Source organism: Sapajus apella, unplaced genomic scaffold (assembly GCF_009761245.1).
Source record: "Sapajus apella isolate SASKATOON/1434 unplaced genomic scaffold, GSC_monkey_1.0 scaffold21, whole genome shotgun sequence".
NCBI classification, from domain to species: domain Eukaryota; kingdom Metazoa; phylum Chordata; class Mammalia; order Primates; family Cebidae; genus Sapajus; species Sapajus apella.
In genome coordinates, this window is record NW_022436961.1 from 24,370,157 (window position 1) to 24,377,265 (window position 7,109).

Here is a 7,109-nt window from a genome sequence, read left to right on the forward strand (position 1 = left end):
CTTCAGGGGAGGAGGGGCCGGGAGTGGCTACGTTCTGAGAAGGGGCGGGAGTGCCCAGGGAGGAGACAGAATGACTTCTTGGGTCGAGTCTGCCAGAGACCATAAAAACCTCAATGTATGAAATTAGCTTGATTCTGTAAAATAGTTACATCAAGGCGGCTGTCAGGAAATCAATAGCACACTGTAATTATATCCATAAACATGCTGAAGAAGCAGGAGAGGTCAGTGGCAAAGGAAGGGGTTGGCCACTGCGAGGCCTTCGAAGACATGAGTCGTGAAGCTGGGGGCAGTGGAGCCACCCCAGAAGGAGCCAGCTCCTCTCTTCTGCCACCGATTAATCCGGGGAGAAGGAAGCTCAATTTGGCAAACATTTATTGAGCATTTACTTTAGTCCAGGCGCTCTGGGCAGCAGCAGTGGGCTAGGCATTGGGCTAGTGAGCCAATCCTCTTAATCTAAATCGTACTTTGCAAGTATGCCGAGTGAGAAGTTACTGGAATTGACACAGGGTTAGTAAATATAGACCTGTTGGGGAACAAGAAGAGAGGAATTTTCCCACACTTCATGTCTGGATTTACAAAACAGCTGATTCTGCTCTGAGGATGGTGCCTGCAATTCCAGTGGCTGATATATGACCCATTTGCACTCAGAAGCTCTTCCTTTAAAATTCAAATACTTTGAAGAAGGAGGATGGAAAGTCACAATTTCTGAGCACACAGTAGTTCTATGCTCTACTTGTATTATTTCATCTTCTCAAAAATATGAGCTGGAAATTTTAATCTCCCATTTTACAGATCAAAAAACTAAGGGTCAGTATGAAGAGGTGATATTCCAACATTGTATTGATGGTAACTGGAAATTTGTGTATGATTCATACTTTAGCCTGAATTGCATTAATTAAATTGTCACAGTGGTGATTAGGACAAGCTCCCGGCTGATACTGATTTTGCTGAGAATACTGGAATATTGGAAGTGGAGGGGTTTGTGTGTTGGCTGGGATGGGAGAGAGAAGGAACAGGGTAAATTTGAGCTGGAGAAAATAGGGGAGAAGGGCAGGCAGTTCTGGATGAGCCTTGGGTGAACTGGCTGGAGAGGGGGCAGGAATCTTGGCAGCGGGAGGACAGGAGGCAAACAAGGAGGGGTACACTGCTACTACTGTCCTTCAGCCTGGAGCAGGGTGAGGGTCTCAAGACATCCGCATCCAGTGGATGACTTGGACCAGCTGTGTCTGGTGAGATTTTACTCTTGCTGGTGTGATGTCTCCCTAGAGTATTCTAGACAAGACTTCTTTTCCAGAATTTTCAGGAAATGTGTATGTTTTTCCAAATGCTGAGAAAAATTAGTTGAGAAACTGGGTAAATGGTAAAAAGTTATACAGGTCTCCTTCAAGAATGATTGAAGCTTAACAGTCAACATAAAGATGTTACTGTTTTGAAAAAATCTACTGAGATGAAGTGGAAAACAAGAATAAGACACACTGACCCTAAGAGTTAAAGCTCAAGGTCAGAGTTTCCAGGACCTGAACAGGAGCAGGTGGGAGAGTAGCGGTCAATCTAGCCAGGTGCTTATAGTCTTTGCAATGTGAGAAGAGTGAGTTCATTGCCCTGTGTGCTGCTATTGGTGAGTGCTTGTTGCAGATAAAATAAATATTAGTAAGCTGATACACATGGATAACTTTATACAAATTCTGTGGGTGGTATTTCAGGAAATAATATGTTTTGGAAGTGAAATAAGTCATTAAATTGGCAATTTCAGCATGTGATTCTGTGTGGTGCTGTTAGGAGCACTTGCTAGGAGATCCAAAAGTTATTTTATTACATTACTCCCCAAAATGTTTATGGCTTGAATATTTGCTGTAAGTTACATTACAGTTATTTGCAAATACTTTAACAGAAATGCAAAGAGAAGATTTGGATGTTGTGGGAATACTACACCATTAAAGCGGAAACTGATTTAAAAATCTAAATTAGCAAAAGCAGTAATGAATTCGAAGACAAAACCAAAGTCAGATCAGGCAGACAAAATGCTTTAGCCATTAAAAAGGAAATGAGCTTCTATAAAGCATCATGGACCTTAATGCTGGCTTGAAGTTCCTTTTGGACACAATCTTATCAATTTGAAAAATGTCAGAACAAAATGAAAGACATTTTCTGTCCAGAATATTTGTCACACATACAAAAATATCAAAACTTTTGGGTAAGGCAATTAATGCATTGTGTGTTTTAATATTTCATTTTGAGAATTTAAATGAGCATTTAATTATTAAATGTGCTATTATTCTTAAATTTTTAAATGACTTTTATTTGGCATTCATTTTCTGCTAATATTCCATTCATTTTTTTTAATGTTTTTGATCATCAAACTTCTCTGTCGGGGAGAGATCATTTTTACATATTGAAGTTTATACTCTTCAATTATATAATCTTGAAGTATATTCTTATTGCAGTATATGACCTTGTCATAAAATATTTTTATAACAAACCATTTATGATTATGAGAAAGCATTTATGATGTTTTTAATAAAAACTTCTGTGATGACCTGAAAATGATTCGCTGTTTATTATTGTATTCATTCATTATTATTTTAAAACACACAGATGAAATGTTATGAAAACTAGGGATAACTTATGAATGGGGGGTGCTCCCCAAAATTACTGTGAATTCTGATGTCTTGTTTTGGAACTGTGTAGATGACTGTCTGTCGGGAATTAGGAAACTCTGCCCCTGAGGTTCGGGGCATCCCTATACCTGTTACGTTCTCCACTTCTGGGGTGGCCCTGACTCAAACCAACCATCAACATTGCAATATGAGAAAAGCACACAGGCAAAGGGTAGGACTGGGTAAAGCATGAGATGTAATGTGGTGCTGCTGGTCAAAGTATTTATCCTTAAAAAGGGCAGTTCTGACAACGGCATTTAGAACTGGGTCAGCCCCAGAGGTCTGGCTTCATCTGGCCTGCAAGTTGCTGAGTTTCCTAGAATCAGTGTGTACCTGATTCCATTGCTCAACTTCATAGCCCCACCCTGGGGTCAGTCAATCCTAGGCTGACGTGCTGGGTGAAGTGACATTTCTGTGGCCCCTTCCTCTTACCACTTTTGCAATGGTGTGGCGTCTGAACATCCTCCCAGCCCCCTTTTGGTATGGGTTTCTGTTCTCTGGATCCCCGGCCTAACTTAGCATCCACTTCTTGGCACTTGGTTTTGGTGGTCTTTTAGAAACATAATCAGAACTTGGTGGGATTAATTAGAACAAGATTTTTTTTAAAAACCAGATACCTAATAGGATTAATAATAGCTGATAAAGGAGCATAGGCCTTAATAGCTGATAGTGTTACAACACTTAATTACGCTGCTATAAAGCTGATAATAGCTTAACTGCATGCTAGTGGGTGGGGCGGTGTCAGCTCCTCAATGGGGCCTCTAGAAGAATCGAAACCTGGGAATAAGTGGCAGTCGATGTTAGTCACCTATTCAGGTGCAATTCCACCTTCCTCCCACTACTGGAACCTAGATCTTATTCAAGAAATGGCTTCATGGAGCCCTGCCTTTTGCAGGGGTGATCAGATGAAGCCAGTCAGTACAATCCCAATTTTTTGGCCAGGATGGATCAGGCATGAGTTGGTCATCCTGCTGTAGCTAATGATAAGTAAAAGAAAGTTTACTGGGCAGGGGGTGTCTGTAACCATCTTTTTGGGGATACACTTTGTTTCTCTTCTGATTCAGCTATGTGAGGAAGAGATGCCTGGAACCACCCACTGGAGACATTGTGTGGGCAAGAGGGGAGCTGTCAACTTGCCAGGATGCAGAACAGAAAGTTAGGAAGAGCTTGAGGCCTGGGTGACCTCTTTGTCTGGCTTTATTGACAGCCTGGAGCCACTCCATCTCTTATAAACTGTTCTGTTATAAAGACATGCACATGTATGTTCATTGTGGCACTGTGTACAATAGCAAAGACCTGGAACCAACCCAAATGTCCATTGATGATAGATTGGACAAAGAAAATGTGGCACATATACACCATGGAATACTACGCAGCCATAAAAAATAATGAGTTTGTGTCCTTTGTAGGGACTTGGATGAATCTGGAAACCATCATATTCAGCAAACTGACACAAGAACAGAAAACCAAATGCCACATGTTCTCATTCATAGACGGGTGTTGAACAACGAGAACATGTGGACTCAGAGGAGCATCACACACTGGAGTCAGTTGAGGCAGCTAGGGAAGGGACAATGAGGGGTGGGGAGGGTGGAGAGGGATAACATGGGAAAAAATACTGGATATAGATGAAGGGGGAATGGAGGCAGCAAACCACCTGGTTATGTATGCACCTATGCAACAACCCTGCATGATCTGCACATGTACCCCACAACCTAAAGCACAATAAAAAAAGACTTCTATGCTTCAGATAGCATGGAACACTTCTGCTTGTCTCTTGTACTTGGCAGTGAAAAGCACTTGGATATAGATAGCCTTTGCCCTACCATGAGGTGAATTTTGTGGTATAACATGCAGAAGGACTTCTGAAAAGTTAAAAAGTCTGTAAATAGAAGCTATTTATCTTTACTCCTCCCCCAACACATAATACCAAATAAGGCAACTCTATGCCTTGAGACTGGCTAGACAGGGAAATATTGGGAGGCAGGAGATCTTACCAAGGTCTCTCAATCCACACCCGATAGCTGGCTTGCTGCCTTGACGTCCTGTGAGGCTGACTCAACCCTCACTGGAAAGACTACAATGAGATGAGTAGCTTGTGATGGTTGCTAGACCTGGCCTTAGGTTTATCTCTGCAAATAATTTGCCGTGAGACCCCAGACAAGTTAAGCAACCTCTCTGAGCCACAGATGCCTCTCCTAGAGTCTGGAGGTCATAGTGTACTTCTCTCTCAGGATCATTTCCAGGATCAAATGGGCAAGCGTGTAGATTTCAAATTACATGCCAAGAAAGTGATAGTGATGTTTATGATAGTGATAAAGATGACTTTGCTCCATCTGGCTGTCAGTATAATTCTAAAAATAATGAAAATAGGGGAGAGCAGCGGTTGACAGAAAAGGGTAACAAAACAGGCGGGAAATCTGAAGCCTGAGGTCTGAAATCTACCAGGAGGTCAATTTCCACGTAGGTGAGAGGAGCATTCAGAGAAATGTGGGTTGCCATCTCCTTAACACAGACACCATGAGCCTCCCGGGAGTGGATCCGTGCCTTCCTTACTCTGTTCTAACACATTTAGAAGAGTTTCCGTTCAAATGGACTTTGTCCAGTTCTGAGCCTCCCTTTCCTGGGACTGCCTGAGTGCACCGTGCAGCCAAGCACTGAGCTCCAGCAGCGTCGTCTTTTACGACATTCTCTGAGAATGCCCAGACGTGGCAATTGTTTTCTTACAAATGTACCTCCTTCCATGAAATCAGTAAGTTTCTTTATGGACATAAATCAACACTTTGTAGATAGAGTCATAGCGTAAGTGTAGCAGGAGAGCTGTCTAGCTACAGGAATCCTGTGAGGATTTCTTAGGTACCTCAGCTGTGTGGGTGAACAATAGAGGTTGGAGTCTGGCCGAATCTAATCCTTTAACAGACTGTGCTGTTTATCCAAAACCTTCTCCTCTGTTTCACCTTTGTGATCCTTCCCTCACCAGTCCTATGTGTTCTATGCATAGGCACACTGGTTCCTTATCACGTGGGATGTGGCCACATTCCAGCCTGGTAAACTCTTACTTAAATGTCAAGGCCCATTCCAATTGTCCCCTTCCTTTAACTGTCCCTTGCTTTCCCTGCAGCTTTACGTGACTATTCCATTATTAACAAATTGTTGGTTTTATCTTGAGACTCAGATAATTTTAAGTATGTCTTCACTATAGTACTTACCACATTTATAGAGGTATTTGTTTACTTGTCTGTCTCCCTATGTTAGAATATGAATGTCTGAAGGGCAGGGATCCTGTCTTAAATATCTTATCACCTGCACTGACACAGTGCTCTGAATACTGAAAAAGTAATCAATAAACATTTGTTGAATTAAATTGAATTTGTAAATTAGACTTGCTTAAGGGAGTGCACACCTGTATTCATTTCACAAAAGAATTCTTGGCTATATAAATTATTTTGCTAAAGAATCTCTTGAAAGGGTGAGCACTCCCCCCCCGGTGGATGTGCAATAAGGAGGCAATTTCAAATAGGCCACGTTCCCCATCATGTTTTGCAGGAGCACATTTCCTGCTTAAAGTGGGACACCCACATTCACATCCTCAGCCTGCAATCAACACCTTGTTCACAAGTGGCATTGATAGTTCATAGATTGATAGGTGTTTTCTTCACTCTCTGAGGAAAATCCCTGGGGGCATCCAGGTTACTGCCTGAGCTTCTGAAAGGAACCTGCAGTCTGCTGAAGACATAGGGGAGCCAGGTGAAGGCTGGTTCTCTCAGGGAGAAGCACATGTCTGGGTTCCATCTCCCACCAGCCTTCATAATAGTCCATTTCAATTCCACCCAGGAGTCACCCATCTGTCATCACCCATTAAAGATGTTTGTAAGGAACTACAAAATATTGAAGCTGATGTTTCTTGGCACTAATATTGCTATTAATATTGATATCCTTGTAATGCCAACGTCATATTCATCGTGCTTCTTGCAGGCTCCTTCGACGTTGTGCTCTTCTCCACTTTTATGTTTCCTAGTCTTGCCCTGCAGCTTATTTTTAAGGATTTAAAATAGTTATTGATCACACAATAAAAGGGAGCAAGAAATCAAACCTGGCCTTTACATGGCTCTAATACGGTGTATGCTGGAATGGGCATTCTCTAAATGCTATGAGATAGCTTCCTTCTTTGAGCAAGGTGGGCATGGTGGATCTTTAATCACTCATTTACCCCTGGAAAGGTCTTGAATGCCTGCTGTCTCTCAGGTATGGAAGGTGCTGGGGCCCCAGAAGGGAAGAGTCAGGATCCTGCCCTCAGATGATCATAGTCTGGCAGGAGACACAGGCTCAGGAAATAGCTCAGCAGTAAGAGGTGCTGTGAGAGATGCCGTCTTGGTCTGTTTGAATTGCCATAAGGGAATACTTGAAGCTGGGTAAATTGATAAAGGAAAGAGGTTTATTTGGTTCACAATC